At 49.4% G+C, this 25,912-nt stretch overlaps 23 non-coding genes across 23 annotated transcripts; all 23 read left to right on the top strand.

The window, feature by feature from the left end:
* The first annotated feature begins 925 nt into the window (after nt 1-925).
* Nucleotides 926-997, top strand: Trnat-cgu (transfer RNA threonine (anticodon CGU)). The gene has a single exon. It is a non-coding gene; the product is annotated as a tRNA-Thr (tRNA).
* A 2,383-nt stretch (nt 998-3,380) lies between these two features.
* Nucleotides 3,381-3,452, top strand: Trnat-cgu (transfer RNA threonine (anticodon CGU)). The gene has a single exon. It is a non-coding gene; the product is annotated as a tRNA-Thr (tRNA).
* A 1,080-nt stretch (nt 3,453-4,532) lies between these two features.
* Nucleotides 4,533-4,604, top strand: Trnat-cgu (transfer RNA threonine (anticodon CGU)). Its single transcript has one exon. It is a non-coding gene; the product is annotated as a tRNA-Thr (tRNA).
* Nucleotides 4,605-5,685: 1,081 nt separating this feature from the next.
* Trnat-cgu (transfer RNA threonine (anticodon CGU)) lies at nt 5,686-5,757 on the top strand. The gene has a single exon. It is a non-coding gene; the product is annotated as a tRNA-Thr (tRNA).
* Nucleotides 5,758-6,838: 1,081 nt separating this feature from the next.
* Nucleotides 6,839-6,910, top strand: Trnat-cgu (transfer RNA threonine (anticodon CGU)). Its single transcript has one exon. It is a non-coding gene; the product is annotated as a tRNA-Thr (tRNA).
* A 1,081-nt stretch (nt 6,911-7,991) lies between these two features.
* Nucleotides 7,992-8,063, top strand: Trnat-cgu (transfer RNA threonine (anticodon CGU)). Its single transcript has one exon. It is a non-coding gene; the product is annotated as a tRNA-Thr (tRNA).
* Nucleotides 8,064-9,145: 1,082 nt separating this feature from the next.
* On the top strand, nt 9,146-9,217 carry Trnav-uac (transfer RNA valine (anticodon UAC)). Its single transcript has one exon. It is a non-coding gene; the product is annotated as a tRNA-Val (tRNA).
* Nucleotides 9,218-9,535: 318 nt separating this feature from the next.
* Trnan-guu (transfer RNA asparagine (anticodon GUU)) lies at nt 9,536-9,608 on the top strand. The gene has a single exon. It is a non-coding gene; the product is annotated as a tRNA-Asn (tRNA).
* Nucleotides 9,609-15,962: 6,354 nt separating this feature from the next.
* Nucleotides 15,963-16,036, top strand: Trnan-auu (transfer RNA asparagine (anticodon AUU)). Its single transcript has one exon. It is a non-coding gene; the product is annotated as a tRNA-Asn (tRNA).
* A 689-nt stretch (nt 16,037-16,725) lies between these two features.
* Nucleotides 16,726-16,797, top strand: Trnat-cgu (transfer RNA threonine (anticodon CGU)). Its single transcript has one exon. It is a non-coding gene; the product is annotated as a tRNA-Thr (tRNA).
* A 318-nt stretch (nt 16,798-17,115) lies between these two features.
* On the top strand, nt 17,116-17,189 carry Trnan-guu (transfer RNA asparagine (anticodon GUU)). The gene has a single exon. It is a non-coding gene; the product is annotated as a tRNA-Asn (tRNA).
* Nucleotides 17,190-17,878: 689 nt separating this feature from the next.
* Trnak-cuu (transfer RNA lysine (anticodon CUU)) lies at nt 17,879-17,950 on the top strand. The gene has a single exon. It is a non-coding gene; the product is annotated as a tRNA-Lys (tRNA).
* A 318-nt stretch (nt 17,951-18,268) lies between these two features.
* Trnan-guu (transfer RNA asparagine (anticodon GUU)) lies at nt 18,269-18,342 on the top strand. Its single transcript has one exon. It is a non-coding gene; the product is annotated as a tRNA-Asn (tRNA).
* Nucleotides 18,343-19,032: 690 nt separating this feature from the next.
* Trnak-cuu (transfer RNA lysine (anticodon CUU)) lies at nt 19,033-19,104 on the top strand. The gene has a single exon. It is a non-coding gene; the product is annotated as a tRNA-Lys (tRNA).
* Nucleotides 19,105-19,422: 318 nt separating this feature from the next.
* Trnan-auu (transfer RNA asparagine (anticodon AUU)) lies at nt 19,423-19,496 on the top strand. The gene has a single exon. It is a non-coding gene; the product is annotated as a tRNA-Asn (tRNA).
* A 689-nt stretch (nt 19,497-20,185) lies between these two features.
* Trnak-cuu (transfer RNA lysine (anticodon CUU)) lies at nt 20,186-20,257 on the top strand. The gene has a single exon. It is a non-coding gene; the product is annotated as a tRNA-Lys (tRNA).
* A 1,017-nt stretch (nt 20,258-21,274) lies between these two features.
* Nucleotides 21,275-21,346, top strand: Trnat-cgu (transfer RNA threonine (anticodon CGU)). Its single transcript has one exon. It is a non-coding gene; the product is annotated as a tRNA-Thr (tRNA).
* A 318-nt stretch (nt 21,347-21,664) lies between these two features.
* On the top strand, nt 21,665-21,738 carry Trnan-guu (transfer RNA asparagine (anticodon GUU)). The gene has a single exon. It is a non-coding gene; the product is annotated as a tRNA-Asn (tRNA).
* A 690-nt stretch (nt 21,739-22,428) lies between these two features.
* Trnak-cuu (transfer RNA lysine (anticodon CUU)) lies at nt 22,429-22,500 on the top strand. The gene has a single exon. It is a non-coding gene; the product is annotated as a tRNA-Lys (tRNA).
* A 1,017-nt stretch (nt 22,501-23,517) lies between these two features.
* Nucleotides 23,518-23,589, top strand: Trnat-cgu (transfer RNA threonine (anticodon CGU)). Its single transcript has one exon. It is a non-coding gene; the product is annotated as a tRNA-Thr (tRNA).
* Nucleotides 23,590-24,605: 1,016 nt separating this feature from the next.
* On the top strand, nt 24,606-24,677 carry Trnat-cgu (transfer RNA threonine (anticodon CGU)). The gene has a single exon. It is a non-coding gene; the product is annotated as a tRNA-Thr (tRNA).
* A 318-nt stretch (nt 24,678-24,995) lies between these two features.
* Nucleotides 24,996-25,069, top strand: Trnan-guu (transfer RNA asparagine (anticodon GUU)). The gene has a single exon. It is a non-coding gene; the product is annotated as a tRNA-Asn (tRNA).
* Nucleotides 25,070-25,758: 689 nt separating this feature from the next.
* On the top strand, nt 25,759-25,830 carry Trnat-cgu (transfer RNA threonine (anticodon CGU)). The gene has a single exon. It is a non-coding gene; the product is annotated as a tRNA-Thr (tRNA).
* The last annotated feature ends 82 nt before the right edge of the window (nt 25,831-25,912 follow it).

Consider the following 25,912-nt stretch of genomic DNA (forward strand, 5'->3'; position numbering starts at 1 on the left):
GCATTTTGTAGTATAATGTCATTCGTTTATGAGCGTCGCTACAGTGTGCATGCACGTTATCCATGTGAAGAGGCATAAGCAGATGCTACCATTCTGCGAGATTCCTGCAGAATGTGTACGAATTGCGTTGATATAGAGAGCACAAGTGAGCCAAAGTCGACGCCTCCGTGGCGCAATCGGCTAGCGCGGTCGGCTGTTAACCGAAAGGTTGGTGGTTGGAGCCCACCCGGTTGCGAAATCGTTTTAACCGTCACCGAGGTGAGGACAAACATCAACTTTGTTAGAAAATACACAGCTAGTGTGGCAATTTGGCTGCGAAGGAGTGATGCCACAGATGCTTATACACATTCAGGCAGGTGGCACTGTAGGTAAAAACATGGCCCTACACAGACGTTCTACTGTTTTCCTATTTATTCACCATGTGTGACACTGCAGTGGAGCGACGCCCACTACAAAAGACGTTTTATTTACATTCAATTTCAGCGTATACGTCGCGAGTGCCATATGACAGGGCCTGTCTCTCGATGTCGATTTGTATTTTGTGTCTCTTAAGTGTCGGTCTGCAGTAGGCCGCTGTTGGCCGAGCGACGTGCAGTCGCCTTACATGAAGCCCCATGGGCAACACCAGTGCTACTGTGAACAACAGCAAACTGTAGCCAGAGAGTGGAGCCGAAAGGCGCATTTCGCAGTCGAGCAACGTTATCCCACAAGCTGTGCACTAGGACAAGAAGTTGCAGACCGCAAACTTTTGGTGGCCTGACGGTCGTCGCCGATCGTAAGGGCGAAACAGTCGAGAGATTTTGAGAACGGCAATGTGGATACTCCCAGCAGCAGCAGTGCGCCAAATCAATTATCTGGTCGAAGGCTGCAAGATTCAGTGTGATGATGTGAGGATTCGAGGATAGCTCGCAAATTCAAATTTGCCGCCTTCTTAGCTCAGTGGTAGAGCACTGGTCTCGTAAACCAGGAGTCGTGAGTTCGAACATCACAGAAGGCATCCATTTTTTTTAACTTTCCTGCAACGTGCGGAGCTACCTCGAGCAATATCTATCACATGGCAGTACACTGAATGAAAGGGAATTCTACAACCTATGACAAGTATTCTACTGGCCTAGGAGGTTTTCTGAATGCATAGGCAGAACAGTGGTTTGTATGCATTTTGTAGTATAATGTCATTCGTTTATGAGCGTCGCTACAGTGTACATGCACGTTATCCATGTGAAGAGGCATAAGCAGATGCTACCATTCTGCGAAATTCCTGCAGAATGTGTACGAATTGCGTTAATATAGAGAGCACAAGTGATCGAAAGTCAACGCCTCCGTGGCGCAATCTGCTAGCGGGTTCTGCTGTTAACCGAAAGTTTGGTGGTTCGAGCCCACCCGGGGGCGAAATCGTTTTAACCGTCACCGACGTGAGGACATACATCAACTTTGTTAGAAATACACAGCTAGTGTGGCAATTTGGCTGCGAAGGAGTGATGCCACAGATGCTTATACACATTCAGGCAGGTGGCACTGTAGGTAAAAACATGGCCCTACACAGACGTTTTAACCGTCACCGAGGTGAGGACATACATCAACTTTGTTAGAGATACAAAGCTAGTGTGGCAATTTGGCTGCGAAGGAGTGATGCCACAGATGCTTATACACATTCAGGCAGGTGGCACTGTAGGTAAAAACATGGCCCTACACAGACGTTCTACTGTTTTCCTATTTATTCACCATGTGTGACACTGCAGTGGAGCGACGCCCACTATAAAAGACGTTTTATTTACATTCAATTTCAGCGTATACGTCGCGAGTGCCATATGACAGGGCCTGTCTCTCGATGTCGATTTGTATTTTGTGTCTCTTAAGTGTCGGTCTGCAGTAGGCCGCTGTTGGCCGAGCGACGTGCAGTCGCCTTACATGAAGCCCCATGGGCAACGCCAGTGCCACTGTGAACAACAGCAAACTGTAGCCAGAGAGTGGAGCCGAAAGGCGCATTTCGCAGTCGAGCCACGTTATCCCACAAGCTGTGCACTAGGACAAGAAATTGCAGACCGCAAACTTTTGGTGGCCTGACGGTCGTCGCCGATCGTAAGGGCGAAACAGTCGAGAGATTTGGAGAACGGCAATGTGGACACTCCCAGCAGCAGCACTGCGCCAAATCAATTATCTGGTCGAGGGCTGCAAGATTCAGTGTGATGAAGTGAGAATTTGGCGATAGCTCGCAAATTCAAAGCTGCCGCCTTCTTAGCTCAGTGGTAGAGCACTTGTCACGTAAACCAGGAATAGTGAGTTCGAACCTCACAGAAGGCCTCCATTTTTTTAACTTTCCTGCAACGTGCGGAGCTACCTCGAGCAATATCTATCACATGGCAGTACACTGAATGAAAGGGATGTTCTACAACCTATGAAAATATTCTACTGGCCTAGGAGGTTTTCTGAATCCATAGGCAGAACAGTGGTTTGTATGCATTTTGTAGTATAATGTCATTCGTTTATGAGCGTCGCTAAAGGGTGCATGCACGTTATCCATGTGAAGAGGCATAAGCAGATGCTACCATTCTGCGAGATTCCTGCAGAATGTGTACGAATTGCGTTGATATAGAGAGCACAAGTGAGCCAAAGTCGACGCCTTCGTGGCGCAATCAGCTAGCGCGTTCAGCTGTTAACCGTAAGGTTGGTGGTTGGAGCCCACCCGGTTGCGAAATCGTTTTAACCCTCACCGAGGTGAGGACAAACATCAACTTTGTTAGAAAATTCACAGCTAGTGTGGCAATTTGGCTGCGAGGGAGTGATGCCACAGATGCTTATACACATTCAGGCAGGTGGCACAGTAGGTAAAAGGTGGCCCTACACAGACGTTCTACTGTTTTCCTATTTATTCACCATGTGTGACACTGCAGTGGAGCGACGCCCACTACAAAAGACGTTTTATTTACATTCAATTTCAGCGTATACGTCGCGAGTGACATATGACAGGGCCTGTCTCTCGATGTCGATTTGTATTTTGTGTCTCTTAAGTGTCGGTCTGCAGTAGGCCGCTGTTGGCCGAGCGACGTGCAGTCGCCTTACATGAAGCCCCATGGGCAACGCCAGTGCCACTGTGAACAACAGCAAACTGTAGCCAGAGAGTGGAGCCGAAAGGCGCATTTCGCAGTCGAGCCACGTTATCCCACAAGCTGTGCACTAGGACAAGAAATTGCAGACCGCAAACTTTTGGTGGCCTGACGGTCGTCGCCGATCGTAAGGGCGAAACAGTCGAGAGATTTGGAGAACGGCAATGTGGACACTCCCAGCAGCAGCAGTGCGCCAAATCAATTATCTGGTCGAAGTCTGCAAGATTCAGTGTGATGAAGTGAGAATACGGGGATAGCTCGCGATTTTAAGCCGCCGCCTTCTTAGCTCAGTGGTGGAGCACAGGTCTCGTAAACCAGGAGTCGTGAGTTCGAACCTCACAGAAGGCATCCATTTTTTTAACTTTCCTGCAACGTGCGGAGCTACCTCGAGCAATATCTATCACATAGCAGTACACTGAATGAAAGGGATGTTCTACAACCTAGGACAAGTATTCTACTGGCCTAGGAGGCTTTCTGAATGCATAGGCAGAACAGTGGTTTGTATGCATTTTGTAGTATAATGTCATTCGTTTATGAGCGTCGCTAAAGGGTGCATGCACGTTATCCATGTGAAGAGGCATAAGCAGATGCTACCATTCTGCGAGATTCCTGCAGAATGTGTACGAATTGCGTTGATATAGAGAGCACAAGTGAGCCAAAGTCGACGCCTTCGTGGCGCAATCAGCTAGCGCGTTCAGCTGTTAACCGTAAGGTTGGTGGTTGGAGCCCACCCGGTTGCGAAATCGTTTTAACCCTCACCGAGGTGAGGACAAACATCAACTTTGTTAGAAAATTCACAGCTAGTGTGGCAATTTGGCTGCGAGGGAGTGATGCCACAGATGCTTATACACATTCAGGCAGGTGGCACAGTAGGTAAAAACATGGCCCTACACAGACGTTCTACTGTTTTCCTATTTATTCACCATGTGTGACACTGCAGTGGAGCGACGCCCACTACAAAAGACGTTTTATTTACATTCAATTTCAGCGTATACGTCGCGAGTGCCATATGACAGGGCCTGTCTCTCGATGTCGATTTGTATTTTGTGTCTCTTAAGTGTCGGTCTGCAGTAGGCCGCTGTTGGCCGAGCGACGTGCAGTCGCCTTACATGAACCCCATGGGCAACGCCAGTGCCACTGTGAACAACAGCAAACTGTAGCCAGAGAGTGGAGCCGAAAGGCGCATTTCGCAGTCGAGCCACGTTATCCCACAAGCTGTGCACTAGGACAAGAAATTGCAGACCGCAAACTTTTGGTGGCCTGACGGTCGTCGCCGATCGTAAGGGCGAAACAGTCGAGAGATTTGGAGAACGGCAATGTGGACACTCCCAGCAGCAGCACTGCGCCAAATCAATTATCTGGTCGAAGTCTGCAAGATTCAGTGTGATGAAGTGAGAATACGGGGATAGCTCGCGATTTTAAGCCGCCGCCTTCTTAGCTCAGTGGTGGAGCACAGGTCTCGTAAACCAGGAGTCGTGAGTTCGAACCTCACAGAAGGCATCCATTTTTTTAACTTTCCTGCAACGTGCGGAGCTACCTCGAGCAATATCTATCACATAGCAGTACACTGAATGAAAGGGATGTTCTACAACCTAGGACAAGTATTCTACTGGCCTAGGAGGCTTTCTGAATGCATAGGCAGAACAGTGGTTTGTATGCATTTTGTAGTATAATGTCATTCGTTTATGAGCGTCGCTAAAGGGTGCATGCACGTTATCCATGTGAAGAGGCATAAGCAGATGCTACCATTCTGCGAGATTCCTGCAGAATGTGTACGAATTGCGTTGATATAGAGAGCACAAGTGAGCCAAAGTCGACGCCTTCGTGGCGCAATCAGCTAGCGCGTTCAGCTGTTAACCGTAAGGTTGGTGGTTGGAGCCCACCCGGTTGCGAAATCGTTTTAACCCTCACCGAGGTGAGGACAAACATCAACTTTGTTAGAAAATTCACAGCTAGTGTGGCAATTTGGCTGCGAGGGAGTGATGCCACAGATGCTTATACACATTCAGGCAGGTGGCACAGTAGGTAAAAACATGGCCCTACACAGACGTTCTACTGTTTTCCTATTTATTCACCATGTGTGACACTGCAGTGGAGCGACGCCCACTACAAAAGACGTTTTATTTACATTCAATTTCAGCGTATACGTCGCGAGTGCCATATGACAGGGCCTGTCTCTCGATGTCGATTTGTATTTTGTGTCTCTTAAGTGTCGGTCTGCAGTAGGCCGCTGTTGGCCGAGCGACGTGCAGTCGCCTTACATGAACCCCATGGGCAACGCCAGTGCCACTGTGAACAACAGCAAACTGTAGCCAGAGAGTGGAGCCGAAAGGCGCATTTCGCAGTCGAGCCACGTTATCCCACAAGCTGTGCACTAGGACAAGAAATTGCAGACCGCAAACTTTTGGTGGCCTGACGGTCGTCGCCGATCGTAAGGGTGAAACAGTCGAGAGATTTTGAGAACGGCAATGTGGACACTCCCAGCAGCAGCACTGCGCCAAATCAATTATCTGGTCGAAGGCTGCAAGATTCAGTGTGATGAAGTGAGAAAACGGGGATAGCTCGCGATTTCAAAGCTGCCGCCTTCTTAGCTCAGTGGTGGAGCACAGGTCTCGTAAACCAGGAGTCGTGAGTTCGAACCTCACAGAAGGCATCCATTTTTTTAACTTTCCTGCAACGTGCGGAGCTACCTCGAGCAATATCTATCACATGGCAGTACACTGAATGAAAGGGATGTTCTACAACCTATGACAAGTATTCTACTGGCCTAGGAGGCTTTCTGAATGCATAGGCAGAACAGTGGTTTGTATGCATTTTGTAGTATAATGTCATTCGTTTATGAGCGTCGCTAAAGGGTGCATGCACGTTATCCATGTGAAGAGGCATAAGCAGATGCTACCATTCTGCGAGATTCCTGCAGAATGTGTACGAATTGCGTTGATATAGAGAGCACAAGTGAGCCAAAGTCGACGCCTTCGTGGCGCAATCAGCTAGCGCGTTCGGCTGTTAACCGTAAGGTTGGTGGTTGGAGCCCACCCGGTTGCGAAATCGTTTTAACCCTCACCGCGGTGAGGACAAACATCAACTTTGTTAGAAAATTCACAGCTAGTGTGGCAATTTGGCTGCGAAGGAGTGATGCCACAGATGCTTATACACATTCAGGCAGGTGGCACTGTAGGTAAAAACATGGCCCTACACAGACGTTCTACTGTTTTCCTATTTATTCACCATGTGTGACACTGCAGTGGAGCGACGCCCACTACAAAAGACGTTTTATTTACATTCAATTTCAGCGTATACGTCGCGAGTGCCATATGACAGGGCCTGTCTCTCGATGTCGATTTGTATTTTGTGTCTCTTAAGTGTCGGTCTGCAGTAGGCCGCTGTTGGCCGAGCGACGTGCAGTCGCCTTACATGAACCCCATGGGCAACGCCAGTGCCACTGTGAACAACAGCAAACTGTAGCCAGAGAGTGGAGCCGAAAGGCGCAATTCGCAGTCGAGCCACGTTATCCCACAAGCTGTGCACTAGGACAAGAAATTGCAGACCGCAAACTTTTGGTGGCCTGACGGTCGTCGCCGATCGTAAGGGTGAAACAGTCGAGAGATTTTGAGAACGGCAATGTGGACACTCCCAGCAGCAGCACTGCGACAAATCAATTATCTGGTCGAGGGCTGCAAGATTCAGTGTGATGAAGTGAGAATTCGGGGATAGCTCGCAAGTTCAAAGCTGCCGCCTTCTTAGCTCAGTGGTAGAGCACTTGTCTCGTAAACCAGGAGTAGTGAGTTCGAACCTCACAGAAGGCTTCCATTTTTTTAACTTTCCTGCAACGTGCGGAGCTACCTCGAGCAATATCTATCACGTGGCAGTACACTGAATGAAAGGGATGTTCTACAACCTATGAAAATATTCTACTGGCCTAGGAGGTTTTCTGAATGCATAGGCAGAACAGTGGTTTGTATGCATTTTGTAGTATAATGTCATTCGTTTATGAGCGTCGCTAAAGGGTGCATGCACGTTATCCATGTGAAGAGGCATAAGCAGATGCTACCATTCTGCGAGATTCCTGCAGAATGTGTACGAATTGCGTTGATATAGAGAGCACAAGTGAGCCAAAGTCGACGCCTTCGTGGCGCAATCAGCTAGCGCGTTCCGCTGTTAACCGTAAGGTTGGTGGTTGGAGCCCACCCGGTTGCGAAATCGTTTTAACCCTCACCGAGGTGAGGACAAACATCAACTTTGTTAGAAAATTCACAGCTAGTGTGGCAATTTGGCTGCGAAGGAGTGATGCCACAGATGCTTATACACATTAAGGCAGGTGGCACTGTAGGTAAAAACATGGCCCTACACAGACGTTCTACTGTGTTCCTATTTATTCAGCATGTGTGACACTGCAGTGGAGCGACGCCCACTACAAAAGACGTTTTATTTACATTCAATTTCAGCGTATACGTCGCGAGTGCCATATGACAGGGCCTGTCTCTCGATGTCGATTTGTATTTTGTGTCTCTTAAGTGTCGGTCTGCAGTAGGCCGCTGTTGGCCGAGCGACGTGCAGTCGCCTTACATGAAGCCCCATGGGCAACGCCAGTGCCACTGTGAACAACAGCAAACTGTAGCCAGAGAGTGGAGCCGAAAGGCGCATTTCGCAGTCGAGCAAAGTTATCCCACAAGCTGTGCACTAGGACAAGAAATTGCAGACTGCAAACTTCTGGTGGCCTGACGGTCGTCGCCGATCGTAAGGGCGAAACAGTCGAGAGATTTGGAGAACGGCAATGTGGATACTCCCAGCAGCAGCAGTGCGCCAAATCAATTATCTGGTCGAAGGCTGCAAGATTCAGTGTGATGATGTGAGGATTCGAGGATAGCTCGCAAATTTAAATTTGCCGCCTTCTTAGCTCAGTGGTAGAGCACTGGTCTCGTAAACCAGGAGTCGTGAGTTCGAACATCACTGAAGGCATCCATTTTTTTTAACATTCCTGCAACGTGCGGAGCTACCTCGAGCAATATCTATCACATGGCAGTACACTGAATGAAAGGGAATTCTACAACCTATGACAAGTATTCTACTGGCCTAGGAGGTTTTCTGAATGCATAGGCAGAACAGTGGTTTGTATGCATTTTGTAGTATAATGTCATTCGTTTATGAGCGTCGCTAAAGGGTGCATGCACGTTATCCATGTGAAGAGGCATAAGCAGATGCTACCATTCTGCGAGATTCCTGCAGAATGTGTACTAATTGCGTTGATATAGAGAGCACAAGTGAGCCAAAGTCGACGCCTTCGTGGCGCAATCAGCTAGCGCGTTCGGCTGTTAACCGTAAGGTTGGTGGTTGGAGCCCACCCGGTTATGAAATCGTTTTAACCCTCACCGAGGTGAGGACAAACATCAACTTTGTTAGAAAATTCACAGCTAGTGTGGCAATTTGGCTGCGGAGGAGTGATGCCACAGATGCTTATACACATTCAGGCAGGTGGCACTGTAGGTAAAAACATGGCCCTACACAGACGTTCTACTGTTTTCCTATTTATTCACCATGTGTGACATTGCAGTGGAGCGACGCCCACTACAAAAGACGTTTTATTTACATTCAATTTCAGCGTATACGTCGCGAGTGCCATATGACAGGGCCTGTCTCTCGATGTCGATTTGTATTTTGTGTCTCTTAAGTGTCGGTCTGCAGTAGGCCGCTGTTGGCCGAGCGACGTGCAGTCGCCTTACATGAAGCCTCATGGGCAACGCCAGTGCCACTGTGAACAATCGCAAACTGTAGCCAGAGAGTGGAGCCGAAAGGCGCATTTCGCAGTCGAGCCACGTTATCCCACAAGCTGTGCACTAGGACAAGAAGTTGCAGACCAAAAACTTTTGGTGGCCTGACGGTCGTCGCCGATCGCAAGGGCGAAACAGTCGAGAGATTTGGAGAACGGCAATGTTTACCCTCCCAGCAGCAGCAGTGCGCCAAATCAATTATCTGGTCGAGGGCTGCACGATTCAGTGTGATGAAGTGAGAATTCGGGGATAGCTCGCATATTCAAAGCTGCCGCCTTCTTAGCTCAGTGGTAGAGCACTTGTCTTACAAACCAGGAGTCGTGAGTTCGAACCTCACAGAAGGCATCCATTTTTTTAACTTTCCTGCAACGTGCGGAGCTACCTCGAGAAATATCTATCACATGGCAGTACACTGAATGAAAGGGATGTTCTACAACCTATGACAAGTATTCTACTGGCCTAGGAGGTTTTCTGAATGCATAGGCAGAACAGTGGTTTGTATGCATTTTGTAGTATAATGTCATTCGTTTATGAGCGTCGCTACAGTGTGCATGCACGTTATCCATGTGAAGAGGCATAAGCAGATGCTACCATTCTGCGAGATTCCTGCAGAATGTGTACGAATTGCATTGATATAGATTGCACAAGTGAGCCAAAGTCGACGCCTCCGTGGCGCAATCGGCTAGCGCGTTCGGCTGTTAACCGAAGGTTGGTGGTTCGAGCCCACCTGGGGGCGAAATCGTTTTATCCGTCACCGAGGTGAGGACATACATCAACTTTGTTAGACATACACAGCTAGTGTGGCAATTTGGCTGCGAAGAGTGATGCCACAGATGCTTATACACATTCAGGCAGGTGGCACTGTAGGTAAAAACATGGCCCTACACAGACGTTCTACTGTTTTCCTATTTATTCACCATGTGTGACACTGCAGTGGAGCGACGCCCACTACAAAAGACGTTTTATTTACATTCAATTTCAGCGTATACGTCGCGAGTGCCATATGACAGGGCCTGTCTCTCGATGTCGATTTGTATTTTGTGTCTCTTAAGTGTCGGTCTGCAGTAGGCCGCTGTTGGCCGAGCGACGTGCAGTCGCCTTACATGAAGCCCCATGGGCAACGCCAGTGCCACTGTGAACAATCGCAAACTGTAGCCAGAGAGTGGAGCCGAAAGGCGCATTTCGCAGTCTAGCCACGTTATCCCACAAGCTGTGCACTAGGACAAGAAATTGCAGACCGCAAACTTTTGGTGGCCTGACGGTCGTCGCCGATCGTAAGGGTGAAACAGTCGAGAGATTTTGAGAACGGCAATGTGGACACTCCCAGCAGCAGCACTGCGCCAAATCAATTATCTGGTCGAGGGCTGCAAGATTCAGTGTGATGAAGTGAGAATTCGGGGATAGCCCCCAAATGCAAAGCTGCCGCCTTCTTAGCTCAGTGGCAGTCTGCCGCCGGCAGTGCTGCGAGGCGGTCATGCGCCAGAGCGCTGCGGGCGAGGCGCGCACGGTGTGTTTGTGTTTACTTCGGCCGCTGTAAGTGCCGTTTTCCCTTCTAGACCACCATGGCGCATAACTATCGGAAGAAGACATTACGTTTCAACTTTTGTTCCGACTTCGCCCGACCCAAGGCCCTGGAGGTAGAACGATTTATTCGCGATGAAGTTAAGATACCACCAACGGATCTAATTGGTATCCACTTGTCGATAGTTAGCAGTACCGTCTACGTCAAAATGATCAACGATGCGGCGTGCGACAAGGTGCTTCAAGAGGCAAAACGTGGACTGCGCTTCTGCCATTCCGACGGCAACGTCGGACCCGTTACCGTCGATCACGCAGGTCTCGGCACACGGACGATAAGGATATTCGAACTGCCGTTCGAACTACCTGCAGACGTCGTCATCGAGGCACTCCGTCCCTATGGCAACGTTCTGGAACATGTTGCCGAACGATGGGTACAATTTCAGACCTATCCCGTTTTAAACGGTGTTAGACAGGTCCGCATCGAATTGCAGAAACACATGCCTTCTTATCTACGTATCGGAGGCTGCCGTGCCATTATAATGTACGACGGCCAACCTCGAACCTGTTCCGGTTGCGGGAAAGAAGGTCACCTACGGTCTGAATGCATTCAACGACGTGTCGCGCAGCTCCCGTTGTCGGAAGCGTCCGTCACACCCACTATGACCGCCCTACCGGTCACTTACGCAGCGGCTCTTGCCACGTCTACAGTTTCGTCCAGTCCGTCGCCCGGTCCTTCCGATCGGCACGTCCCACCGTCCCAGTCACCTATGGATGGTGCGGACGTCCCACCTGACAACATTGCCGCCGAACAGGCTCCTGCACCGGACGCTGAGGAGAACAGTATTTCTTCACAACACCTGTTTGACAATTTCGTTGTACCCACCGACGCATTCGAACCAGGTCGACGCTCTTCCTTGCCGTCGTCCGACACTGAGGAACACGTGCGCAAACAACGCTCGCCACGTAGGCGCAAACGCCGTCGCCGTTCACCCACGGGCTCTCAAAGCGTCGGCACCCGCGACAACGAAGACGACACCCAACCAACCGACATTTCCATGCAGAGGTCGGCGGACAACTTTCACGATGATCAAGACATTTCGCAGGACGGGACCACTATGGAGGTCACCACGCATAATGTAACGATCGGTGCGCCGGTTGAGACGCCTGTCTCCCCGCCGACAACTCCAGATCTCTCTCACCACGACGCAATTCCCATGGACATTGGACGGACCCATGGCATAGGAGCATGGGCCGACGAGATTGAGGAAGATACGCCCCCTCCTCCGGATGAGTTGCCTCCGCCGGATAAGGCTGCCTGTTAACATCAAAAGCGAGGCCCTGCACCTGATGGGACGGGACTTCTTGTCGGTGCCCTCCTCTTACTTCCCTTGGTGATGGTAGATGCGCGTCCACCACCACTGAAACAAACGTATCGGTTTGCCACGATGAACATCAACATGATCGGCACTGTACCCAAGCTGAGACTCCTATGTGACATGCTTCGGGCCTCTGACGTCGACGTCGCCCTTCTTCAGGAAGTACGCGTTGCCACACTACCACCAGTCTACGGCTACGACTCATACACGTCCACATGTGATCAATCAGGGCGTGGAGTGGCTTTCTACATACGCGAAGGAATCCCACTCCAGGACACGACAATCCTTCCCTGTGGAAGAGGCATGGCTGTTACCATCTTCGACACGCGCGTCATCAATATCTACGCTCCGTCTGGCTCCTCGAACCGTCGGCAGCGGTCCACTTTCTTCGGACATGACGTGGCGCCCCTGTTTTCTGGACGCTATGATCGCCTTATCATGGGAGGCGATTTCAACTGTGTCCTCCATCCTCAGGACCAAATGCCTGGTTATTCGCCATGCCCGGCGCTTCTCACCTTAATCGAAGATTTTCACCTAGTGGACGTTTGGGAGAAAATTCATGGCAATACCCCCGGTTTCACCCATTATACAGCACATTCTGCGAGCAGACTGGACCGGTTATATGTCTCTGCCCACCTTGGCAATGACGTCGCCCAAGCTGAACGGTGGCCCCTTGCATTTTCGGACCACTGCGCCGTCATTTGCTCCCTGGCTCTGCCACCTCAGTCAGTGTGGCGCAGCAGAGGTTACTGGAAGCTTAATACCTCCCTCCTTAATGATCCACACTGCCGACAATGTATTGCCACTACGTGGGCGTCTTGCGAACGACGCCTTCCGCAGTACACATCCACGTTCCATTGGTGGCTCAAATGTGCCAAACCTGCGATCAGAAAGGCTTTCATACAATGTGGCAAGGAAGCAGCAGCATGGCATCGAGACACCACAAATTTTTACTACACCGTCCTCCGTGAGCTCGATGAGCTCCCTCCATCACCTGACACCCATAGGGAACGACAACGTACCAAAGCTCGTCTCCTCTCTCTTCAACGTGCACGACTGCATGGTGTCGTGGTGCGTTCCCGGCGACAAGACCTCCTCCACGACGAAACCCCATCCACAATCCATGCCGCATCCGACCATAGTCGTCGACGTCGACTCTTCGTCTCCCACATCAAGACCTCCGATGGTGTTCACCACACAACACAGGCGGAGGTGGTGTCTGCCTTTGCTGAACATTATCGCCAATTTTATGATGATGAACAGATGGCGACGCCCATTCCTGATGATCTCCGTCCTTCCCCTGACCGGACCCTCACCGTAGCGGAGTCAACGTCCATGATGTCTGCAATCACCGCAGAAGAGGTAGTAGATGCGATCAACAGAGGGGCCAAGAACAAATCACCAGGACCAGATGGTCTCCCAGTGGAGTTTTACCGGGCGTTCACCACGTTGATGCTTCCTCGCTGGACGGAAATGATTCAGGAACTCTTTACTCCATCCTTCCCAATTCCACCTGAATTCGTCACTGGCATTCTTCTACCTGTGCCTAAACCGAAGGGAGGGCCTCATGTCTCTGCATATCGCCCCCTTACACTACTGAATGCAGACTATAAAATCTATGCACGCCTCTTAGCAGCGCGCATGCGCACCGTCTTACCTACGGTCCTTTCACCTGAGCAGACTGCACGTGGTTGTGGGGCAACCTTACAAACAGCCCTAGGAGAATGCCGTGACCTCATTGCACTGGCGTCGGTTTGTCGCCTTCGTGCAGCACTGGTATCCGTCGATTTCACGAGTGCCTTTGATCGCGTTCGACACCCATTCCTCCTCATGGTGGCGACATGTATGGGGTTCCCATTACTCTTTGTCGATGCCATTCGCCGGTTACTACTTCCCGCCGTCTCGATGGTACAAGTCAATGGGAGGCTTGTAGGACCTATTCCTATACGCCGCTCTGTACGTCAAGGATGCCCTATGTCTACTTTACTATATGCCATTGCACTTGAGCCCCTCATCACTGGACTTACCTCTAGACTGCAGGGCCTCACTTTGCGTGACTACACCTTTCACTGTAGGGCTTATGCGGACGATCTCCTCTTTGTCACCTGCTCCTCCACGGAACTCAATGACGCCATCCAATGGATCCACCAGTATGGACGTCTTTCTGGTAGCATTCTTAATGTCCGCAAATCGACTATGATGCACATTGGGCGCGGCCTCCCGGCTATGGTGCCGAACAGACTCCCAGTCAGTACCACCCTTCGTTACTTGGGTATCGAATTTACGAGCTCCACACACCGCACAGTGGCCCTGGCATACCGGCGACTTTTGCAGTCGATTCGGCACCATGTCCGCGGTCAAGTGTACCGTAACTTAAACCAACTCCAACGTGTGTCCTATGTCAACATGTATATAGCCCTTAAACTGGTACACGTCGCCCAGATCCTCCCAATGCCGTTACTCCTTGGCCGCCGCATCCAATCAGCCTTTGGATATTTCGTGTCAGCAGGTGCACTTTACAAAGTCCGCTACAGCACTTTAACATTGCCTCCTGCAAAAGGTGGCCTCGGACTCGTCAACGTGCGGGCACGATCTTCTGCACTCTTTGTCCACACTCTGTTGCGGCACTGGCAGGGGACGGTTCCTTCCTTAACACGTAGTCTCTTAGATATCCTCCGACCAGCTTCTCTCGATCCACCGATCAATGTGGCACCTATTTCTCCATTATTGTACCACGTCGCCAATTGTTTCATTGAACTCAGCTACGTTCGGGCCGATCTTCCAGTCGCCCGTCCTCCCCGTACAAAAGATTATTATCGTTTGTTTATGCTGTCCAACCCTTGCGACCCCATGGTGCTACAGCATCCTGACATTAACTGGCGCACGGTTTGGGGGTGTGTGCATGCACCCTTTTTACCGTTGTCTGTGTCTTCACTCTGGTATGTTTTAGTTTATGGAAAGTTCCCAACTAACAGTCGACTTTATCGCATAGGACTGGCCACCTCCCCACTCTGCCCTGACTGTCAGCTCGAAGACACCGACGAGCACCGTCTTACGTGCCCCCTGAAACAAAACGTATGGCTCCTCATCCAACGAATCGTGGGCTTTTACCTCCGTGCCCCGCCAACGACGGTAACCCCGGATTTCCTGTTGTTGCCCCAGACATTTCACTACCCTCTTGCTAAGCACCATACTCTCATCTGGTTTCGAGGACTGGCTTTAGAATACCTCTTTCAAAATGGTCCGCATACAGTCCTTGACTTCTGGTGCAAAGTTGTGACCTCGCATAGCACCCTCACCCGAAAACCATCTTACCGACAAACTTTTGCCGGTTATCTCCGCAGCGTCTTCCTTGACCCCCCTCAAAGCTGGGGTGTACCATGCATACCTGTCACATGATGCAACACCCTTATCCACGTTCCCATGCATCAAAAAAAAATAATTAAAAAAAAAAGCAAGAAGACAGAATATGTTATACTTTGTTGTATTTAATTTTTTTTCTTTTTAATGTATTTATTTATTTATTTGCTTAACTAACAGTCATTTGTATATGTTTAAATGGAATGGTACCTTGAAGAACTCTTGCATAGTGAATATATATGTACTTTTAGTTTCTTCAATACAAATTATTATAAAAAAAAAGAAACAAAAGAAGGATGTTATATTTTGTTGTATTTAATAAAAAAACAAGGCGGTTTAGGCGATTACTCGGGAGTTGCCAAATTTCCGGATTCGAGTCGAACTCTGGCACAAATTTTCGTAGTTACCAGTAATTCGTATAGCCATTGTCAGTCATGAATGACTTTCTTTATTAAAAAAAAAAAAAAAAAAAAAAAAAAGTGGTAGAGCACTTGTCTCGTAAACCAGGAGTAGTGAGTTCGAACCTCACAGAAGGCACAACGTGCGGAGCTACCTCGAGCAATATCTATCACATGGCAGTACACTTAATGAAAGGGATGTTCTACAACCTATGAAAATATTCTACTGGCCTAGGAGGTTTTCTGAATGCATAGGCAGAACAGTGGTTTGTATGCATTTTGTAGTATAATGTCATTCGTTTATGAGCGTCGCTACAGTGTGCATGCACGTTATCCATGTGAAGAGGCATAAGCAGATGCTACCATTCTGCGAGATTCCTGCAGAATGTGTACGAATTGCGTTGATATAGAGAGCACAAGTGAGTCAAAGTCGACGCCTCCGTGGCGCAATCGGCTAGCGCGTTCGGCTATTAACCGAAAGGTTGGTGGTTCGAGCCCACCCAGGGGCGAAATCGTTTTAACCGTCACCCAGGTGAGGACATACGCCAACTTTGTTAGAGATACACAGCTAGTGTGGCAATTTGGCTGCGAAGGAGTGATGCCACAGATGCTTATACACATTCAGGCAGGTGGCACTGTAGGTAAAAACATGGCCCTACACAGACGTTCTACTGTTTTCCAATTAATTCACCATGTGTGACACTGCAGTGGAGCGACGCCCACTACAAAAGACGTTTTATTTACATTCAATTTCAGCGTATACGTCGCGAGTGCCATATGACAGGGCCTGTCTCTCGATGTCGATTTGTATTTTGTGTCTCTTAAGTGTCGGTCTGCAGTAGGCCGCTGTTGGCCGAGCGACGTGCAGTCGCCTTACATGAAGCCCCATGGGCAACGCCAGTGCCACTGTGAACAACAGCAAACCGTAGCCAGAGAGAGGAGCCGAGAGGCGCATTTCGCAGTCGAGCCACGTTATCCCACAAGCTGTGCACTAGGACAAGAAATTGCAGACCGCAAACTTTTGGTGGCCTGACGGTCGTCGCCGATCGTAAGGGCGAAACAGTCGAGAGATTTGGAGAACGGCAATGTGGACACTCCCAGCAGCAGCATTGCGCCAAATCAATTATCTGGTCGAGGGCTGCAAGATTCAGTGTGATGAAGTGAGAATTCGGGGATAGCTCGCAAATACAAAGCTGCCGCCTTCTTAGCTCAGTGGTAGAGCACTGGTCTCGTAAACCAGGGGTCGTGAGTTCGAACCTCACAGAAGGCATCCATTTTTTTAACCTTCCTGCAACGTGCGGAGCTACCTCGAGCAATATCTATTACATGGCAGTACACTGAATGAAAGGGATGTTCTACAACCTATGACAAGTATTCTACTGGCCGAGGAGGTTTTCTGAATGCATAGGCAGAACAGTGGTTTGTATGCATTTTGTAGTATAATGTCATTCGTTTATGAGCGTCGCTACAGTGTGCATGCACGTTATCCATGTGAAGAGGCATAAGCAGATGCTACCATTCTGCGAGATTCCTGCAGAATGTGTACGAATTGCGTTGATATACAGAGCACAAGTGAGCCAAAGTCGACGCCTCCGTGGCGCAATCGGCTAGCGCGTTCGGCTGTTAACCGAAAGGTTGGTGGTTGGAGCCCACCCGGTAGCGAAATCGTTTTAACCGTCACCGAGGTGAGGACAAACATCTACTTTGTTAGAAAATACACAGCTAGTGTGGCAATTTGGCTGCGAAGGAGTGATGCCACAGATGCTTATACACATTAAGGCAGGTGGCACTGTAGGTAAAAACATGGCCCTACACAGACGTTCTACTGTTTTCCTATTTATTCACCATGTGTGACACAGCAGTGGAGCGACGCCCACTACAAAAGACGTTTTATTTACATTCAATTTCAGCGTATACGTCGCGAGTGCCATATAACAGGGCCTGTCTCTCGATGTCGATTTGTATTTTGTGTCTCTTAAGTGTCGGTCTGCAGTAGGCCGCTGTTGGCCGAGCGACGTGCAGTCGCCTTACATGAAGCCCCATGGGCAACGCCAGTGCACTGTGAACAACAGCAAACTGTAGCCATAGAGTGGAGCCGAAAGGCGCATTTCGCAGTCAAGCCACGTTATCCCACAAGCTGTGCACTAGGACAAGGAATTGCAGACCGCTAACTTTTGGTGGCCTGACGGTCGTCGCCGATCGTAAGGGCGAAACAGTCGAGAGATTTGGATAACGGCAATGTGGACACTCCCAGCAGCAGCATTGCGCCAAATCAATTATCTGGTCGAGGGCTGCAAGATTCAGTGTGATGAAGTGAGAATTCGGGGATAGCTCGCAAATACGAAGCTGCCGCCTTCTTAGCTCAGTGGTAGAGCACTGGTCTCTTAAACCAGGAGTCGTGAGTTCGTACCTCACAGAAGGCATCCATTTTTTTAACTTTCCTTCAACGTGCGGAGCTACCTCGAGCAATATCTATCACATGGCAGTACACTGAATGAAAGGGATGTTCTACAACCTATGACAAGTATTCTACTGGCCTAGGAGGTTTTCTGAATGCATAGGCAGAACAGTGGTTTGTATGCATTTTGTAGTATAATGTCATTCGTTTATGAGCGTCGCTACAGTGTGCATGCACGTTATCCATGTGAAGAGGCATAAGCAGATGCTACCATTCTGCGAGATTCCTGCAGAATGTGTACGAATTGCGTTGATATAGAGAGCACAAGTGAGCCAAAGTCGACGCCTCCGTGGCGCAATCGGCTAGCGCGTTCGGCTGTTAACCGAAAGGTTGGTGGTTGGAGCCCACCCGGTAGCGAAATCGTTTTAACCGTCACCGAGGTGAGGACAAACATCAACTTTGTTAGAAAATACACAGCTAGTGTGGCAATTTGGCTGCGAAGGGGTGATGCCACAGATGCTTATACACATTAAGGCAGGTGGCACTGTAGGTAAAAACATGGCCCTACACAGACGTTCTACTGTTTTCCTATTTATTCGCCGTGTGTGACACAGCAGTGGAGCGACGCCCACTACAAACGACGTTTTATTTACATTCAATTTCAGCGTATACGTCGCGAGTGCCATATGACAGGGCCTGTCTCTCGATGTCGATTTGTATTTTGTGTCTCTTAAGTGTCGGTCTGCAGTAGGCCGCTGTTGGCCGAGCGACGTGCAGTCGCCTTACATGAAGCCCCATGGGCAACGCCAGTGCCACTGTGAACAACAGCAAACCGTAGCCAGAGAGAGGAGCCGAGAGGCGCATTTCGCAGTCGAGCCACGTTATCCCACAAGCTGTGCACTAGGACAAGAAATTGCAGACCGCAAACTTTTGGTGGCCTGATGGTCGTCTCCGATCGTAAGGGCGAAACAGTCGAGAGATTTTGAGAACGGCAATGTGGACACTCCCAGCAGCAGCAGTGCGCCAAATCAGTTATCTGGTCGAGGGCTGCAAGATTCAGTGTGACGAAGTGAGAATTCGGGGATAGCTCGCAAATACAAAGCTGCCGCCTTCTTAGCTCAGTGGTAGAGCACTGGTCTCTTAAACCAGGAGTCGTGAGTTCGTACCTCACAGAAGGCATCCATTTTTTTAACTTTCCTTCAACGTGCGGAGCTACCTCGAGCAATATCTATCACATGGCAGTACACTGAATGAAAGGGATGTTCTACAACCTATGACAAGTATTCTACTGGCCTAGGAGGTTTTCTGAATGCATAGGCAGAACAGTGGTTTGTATGCATTTTGTAGTATAATGTCATTCGTTTATGAGCGTCGCTACAGTGTGCATGCACGTTATCCATGTGAAGAGGCATAAGCAGATGCTACCATTCTGCGAGATTCCTGCAGAATGTGTACGAATTGCGTTGATATAGAGAGCACAAGTGAGTCAAAGTCGACGCCTCCGTGGCGCAATCGGCTAGCGCGTTCGGCTATTAACCGAAAGGTTGGTGGTTCGAGCCCACCCAGGGGCGAAATCGTTTTAACCGTCACCGAGGTGAGGACATACGCCAACTTTGTTAGAGATACACAGCTAGTGTGGCAATTTGGCTGCGAAGGAGTGATGCCACAGATGCTTATACACATTCAGGCAGGTGGCACTGTAGGTAAAAACATGGCCCTACACAGACGTTCTACTGTTTTCCAATTAATTCACCATGTGTGACACTGCAGTGGAGCGACGCCCACTACAAAAGACGTTTTATTTACATTCAATTTCAGCGTATACGTCGCGAGTGCCATATGACAGGGCCTGTCTCTCGATGTCGATTTGTATTTTGTGTCTCTTAAGTGTCGGTCTGCAGTAGGCCGCTGTTGGCCGAGCGACGTGCAGTCGCCTTACATGAAGCCCCATGGGCAACGCCAGTGCCACTGTGAACAACAGCGAACCGTAGCCAGAGAGAGGAGCCGAGAGGCGCATTTCGCAGTCGAGCCACGTTATCCCACAAGCTGTGCACTAGGACAAGAAATTGCAGACCGCAAACTTTTGGTGGCCTGACGGTCGTCGCCGATCGTAAGGGCGAAACAGTCGAGAGATTTGGAGAACGGCAATGTGGACACTCCCAGCAGCAGCATTGCGCCAAATCAATTATCTGGTCGAGGGCTGCAAGATTCAGTGTGATGAAGTGAGAATTCGGGGATAGCTCGCAAATACAATGCTGCCGCCTTCTTAGCTCAGTGGTAGAGCACTGGTCTCTTAAACCAGGAGTCGTGAGTTCGTACCTCACAGAAGGCATCCATTTTTTTAACTTTCCTTCAACGTGCGGAGCTACCTCGAGCAATATCTATCACATGGCAGTACACTGAATGAAAGGGATGTTCTACAACCTATGACAAGTATTCTACTGGCCTAGGAGGTTTTCTGAATGCATAGGCAGAACAGTGGTTTGTATGCATTTTGTAGTATAATGTCATTCGTTTATGAGCGTCGCTACAGTGTGCATGCACGTTATCCATGTGAAGAGGCATAAGCAGATGCTACCATTCTGCGAGATTCCTGCAGAATGTGTACGAATTGCGTTGATATAGAGAGCACAAGTGAGCCAAAGTCGACGCCTCCGTGGCGCAATCGGCTAGCGCGTTCGGCTGTTAACCGAAAGGTTGGTGGTTGGAGCACACCTGGTAGCGAAATCGTTTTAACCGTCACCGAGGTGAGGACAAACATCAACTTTGTTAGAAAATACACAGCTAGTGTGTCAATTTGGCTGCGAAGGAGTGATGCCACAGATGCTTATACACATTAAGGCAGGTGGCACTGTAGGTAAAAACATGGCCCTACACAGACGTTCTACTGTTTTCCTATTTATTCACCATGTGTGACACTGCAGTGGAGCGACGCCCACTACAAAAGACGTTTTATTTACATTCAATTTCAGCGTATAAGTCGCGAGTGCCATATGACAGGGCCTGTCTCTCGATGTCGATTTGTATTTTGTGTCTCTTAAGTGTCGGTCTGCAGTAGGCCGCTGCTGGCCGAGCGACGTGCAGTCGCCTTACATGAAGCCCCATGGGCAACGCCAGTGCCATTGTGAACAACAGCAAACTGTAGCCAGAGAGTGGAGCCGAAAGGCGCATTTCGCAGTCGAGCCACGTTATCCCACAAGCTGTGCACTAGGACGAGAAATTGCAGACCGCAAACATTTGGTGGCCTGACGGCAGCAGAAGTGCGCCAAATCAATTATCTGGTCGAGTTCTGCAAGATTCAGTGTGATGAAGTGAGAATTCGGGGATGGCTCGCTAATACAGTGCTGCCGCCTTCTTAGCTCAGTGGTAGAGGACTGGTCTCGTAAACCAGGAGTCGTGAGTTCGAACCTCACAGAAGGCATCCATTTTTTTAACTTTCCTGCAACGTGCAAAGCTACCTCGAGCAATATCTATCACATGGCAGTACACTGAATGAAAGGGATGTTCTACAACCTATGACAAGTATTCTACTGGCCTAGGAGGTTTTCTGAATGCATAGGCAGAACAGTGGTTTGTATGCATTTTGTAGTATAATGTCATTCGTTTATGAGCGTCGCTACAGTGTGCATGCACGTTATCCATGTGAAGAGGCATAAGCAGATGCTACCATTCTGCGAGATTCCTGCAGAATGTGTACGAATTGCGTTGATATAGAGAGCACAAGTGAGCCAAAGTCGACGCCTCCGTGGCGCAATCGGCTAGCGCGTTCGGCTGTTAACCGAAAGGTTGGTGGTTGGAGCCCACCCGGTAGCGAAATCGTTTTAACCGTCACCGAGGTGAGGACAAACATCTACTTTGTTAGAAAATACACAGCTAGTGTGGCAATTTGGCTGCGAAGGAGTGATGCCACAGATGCTTATACACATTAAGGCAGGTGGCACTGTAGGTGAAAACATGGCCCTACACAGACGATCTACTGTTTTCCTATTTATTCACCATGTGTGACACTGCAGTGGAGCGACGCCCACTACAAACGACGTTTTATTTACATTCAATTTAAGCGTATACGTCGCGAGTGCCATATGACAGGGCCTGTCTCTCGATGTCGATTTGTATTTTGTGTCTCTTAAGTGTCGGTCTGCAGTAGGCCACTGTTGGCCGAGCGACGTGCAGTCGCCTTACATGAAGCCCCATGGGCAACGCCAGTGCCACTGTGAACAACAGCAAACCGTAGCCAGAGAGAGGAGCCGAGAGGCGCATTTCGCAGCCGAGCCACGTTATACCACAAGCTGTGCACTAGGACAAGAAATTGCAGACCAAAAACTTTTGGTGGCCTGACGGTCGTTGCCGATCGTAAGGGCGAAACAGTCGAGAGATTTTGAGAACGGCATTGTGGACACTCCCAGCAGCAGCAGTGCGCCAAATCAGTTATCTGGTCGAGGGCTGCAAGATTCAGTGTGATGAAGTGAGAATTCGGGGATAGCTCGCAAATACAAAGCTGCCGCCTTCTTAGCTCAGTGGTAGAGCACTGGTCTCTTAAACCAGGAGTCGTGAGTTCGTACCTCACAGAAGGCATCCATTTTTTTAACTTTCCTTCAACGTGCGGAGCTACCTCGAGCAATATCTATCACATGGCAGTACACTGAATGAAAGGGATGTTCTACAACCTATGACAAGTATTCTACTGGCCTAGGAGGTTTTCTGAATGCATAGGCAGAACAGTGGTTTGTATGCATTTTGTAGTATAATGTCATTCGTTTATGAGCGTCGCTACAGTGTGCATGCACGTTATCCATGTGAAGAGGCATAAGCAGATGCTACCATTCTGCGAGATTCCTGCAGAATGTGTACGAATTGCGTTGATATAGAGAGCACAAGTGAGCCAAAGTCGACGCCTCCGTGGCGCAATCGGCTAGCGCGTTCGGCTGTTAACCGAAAGGTTGGTGGTTGGAGCACACCTGGTAGCGAAATCGTTTTAACCGTCACCGAGGTGAGGACAAACATCAACTTTGTTAGAAAATACACAGCTAGTGTGGCAATTTGGCTGCGAAGGAGTGATGCCACAGATGCTTATACACATTAAGGCAGGTGGCACTGTAGGTAAAAACATGGCCCTACACAGACGTTCTACTGTTTTCCTATTTATTCACCATGTGTGACACTGCAGTGGAGCGACGCCCACTACAAAAGACGTTTTATTTACATTCAATTTCAGCGTATACGTCGCGAGTGCCATATGACAGGTCCTGTCTCTCGATGTCGATTTGTATTTTGTGTCTCTTAAGTGTCGGTCTGCAGTAGGCCGCTGCTGGCCGAGCGACGTGCAGTCGCCTTACATGAAGCCCCATGGGCAACGCCAGTGCCACTGTGAACAACAGCAAACTGTAGCCAGAGAGTGGAGCCGAAAGGCGCATTTCGCAGTCGAGCCACGTTATCCCACAAGCTGTGCACTAGGACAAGAAATTGCAGACCGCAAACTTTTGGTGGCCTGACGGCAGCAGAAGTGCGCCAAATCAATTATCTGGTCGAGTTCTGCAAGATTCAGTGTGATGAAGTGAGAATTCGGGGATGGCTCGCTAATACAGTGCTGCCGCCTTCTTAGCTCAGTGGTAGAGGACTGGTCTCGTAAACCAGGAGTCGTGAGTTCGAACCTCACAGAAGGCATCCATTCTTTTAACTTTCCTGCAACGTGCAAAGCTACCTCGAGCAATATCTATCACATGGCAGTACACTGAATGAAAGGGATGTTCTACAACCTATGACAAGTATTCTACTGGCCTAGGAGGTTTTCTGAATGCATAGGCAGAACAGTGGTTTGTATGCATTTTGTAGTATAATGTCATTCGTTTATGAGCGTCGCTACAGTGTGCATGCACGTTATCCATGTGAAGAGGCATAAGCAGATGCTACCATTCTGCGAGATTCCTGCAGTATGTGTACGAATTGCGTTGATATAAAGAGCATATGTGAGCCAAAGTCGACGCCTCCGTGGCGCAATCGGCTAGCGCGTTCGGCTGTTAACCGAAAGGTTGGTGGTTCGAGCATACCCGAGGGCGAAATCGTTTTAACCGTCACCGAGGTGAGGACATACGTCAACTTTGTTAGAGATACACAGCTAGTGTGGCAATTTGGCTGCGAAGGAGTGATGCCACAGATGCTTATACACATTCAGGCAGGTGGCACTGTAGGTAAAAACATGGCCCTACACAGATGTTCTACTGTTTTCCAATTAATTCACCATGTGTGACACTGCAGTGGAGCGACGCCCACTACAAAAGACGTTTTATTTACATTCAATTTCAGCGTATACGTCGCGAGTGCCATATGACAGGGCCTGTCTCTCGATGTCGATTTGTATTTTGTGTCTCTTAAGTGTCGGTCTGCAGTAGGCCGCTGTTGGCCGAGCGACGTGCAGTCGCCTTACATGAAGCCCCATGGGCAACGCCAGTGCCACTGTGAACAACAGCAAACTGTAGCCAGAGAGTGGAGCCGAAAGGCGCATTTCACAGTCGAGCCACGTTATCCCACAAGCTGTGCACTAGGACAAGAAATTGCAGACCGCAAACTTTTGGTGGCCTGACGGTAGCAGAAGTGCGCCAAATCAATTATCTGGTCGAGTTCTGCAAGATTCAGTGTGATGAAGTGAGAATTCGGGGATGGCTCGCTAATACAGTGCTGCCGCCTTCTTAGCTCAGTGGTAGAGGACAGGTCTCGTAAACCAGGAGTCGTGAGTTCGAACCTCACAGAAGGCATCCATTTTTTTAACTTTCCTGCAACGTGCAAAGCTACCTCGAGCAATATCTATCACATGGCAGTACACTGAATGAAAGGGATGTTCTACAACCTATGACAAGTATTCTACTGGCCTAGGAGGTTTTCTGAATGCATAGGCAGAACAGTGGTTTGTATGCATTTTGTAGTATAATGTCATTCGTTTATGAGCGTCGCTACAGTGTGCATGCACGTTATCCATGTGAAGAGGCATAAGCAGATGCTACCATTCTGCGAGATTCCTGCAGAATGTGTACGAATTGCGTTGATATAAAGAGCATATGTGAGCCAAAGTCGACGCCTCCGTGGCGCAATCGGCTAGCGCGTTCGGCTGTTAACCGAAAGGTTGGTGGTTCGAGCCCACCCGAGGGCGAAATCGTTTTAACCGTCACCGAGGTGAGGACATACGTCAACTTTGTTAGAGATACACAGCTAGTGTGGCAATTTGGCTGCGAAGGAGTGATGCCACAGATGCTTATACACATTCAGGCAGGTGGCACTGTAGGTAAAAACATGGCCCTACACAGACGTTCTACTGTTTTCCTATTTATTCAGCATGTGTGACACTGCAGTGGAGCGACGCCCACTACAAAAGACGTTTTATTTACATTCAATTTCAGCGTATACGTCGCGAGTGCCATATGACAGGGCCTGTCTCTCGATGTCAATTTGTATTTTGTGTCTCTTAAGTGTCGGCCTGCAGTAGGCCGCTGTTGGCCGAGCGACGTGCAGTCGCCTTACATGAAGCCCCATGGGCAACGCCAGTGCCACTGTGAACAACAGCAAACTGTAGCCAGAGAGTGGAGCCGAAAGGCGCATTTCGCAGTCGAGCCACGTTATCCCACAAGCTGTGCACTAGGACAAGAAATTGCAGACCGCAAACTTTTGGTGGCCTGACGGTCGTCGCCGATCGTAAGGGCGAAACACTCGAGAGATTTGGAGAACGGCAATGTGGACACTCCCAGCAGCAGCAGTGCGCCAAATCAATTATCTGGTCGAGGGCTGCAAGATTCAGTGTGATGAAGTGAGAATTCGGGGATAGCTCGCATATTCGAAGCTGCCGCCTTCTTAGCTCAGTGGTAGAGCACTGGTCTCGTAAACCAGGAGTCGTGAGTTCGAACCTTACAGAAGGCATCCATTTTTTTAACTTTCGTGCAACTTGCGGTGCTACCTCGAGCAATATCTATCACATGGCAGTACACTGAATGAAAGGGAT

The sequence above is a fragment of the Schistocerca gregaria genome, chromosome 5 (assembly GCF_023897955.1).
Source record: "Schistocerca gregaria isolate iqSchGreg1 chromosome 5, iqSchGreg1.2, whole genome shotgun sequence".
Classification (NCBI taxonomy): Eukaryota; Metazoa; Arthropoda; class Insecta; order Orthoptera; family Acrididae; genus Schistocerca; species Schistocerca gregaria.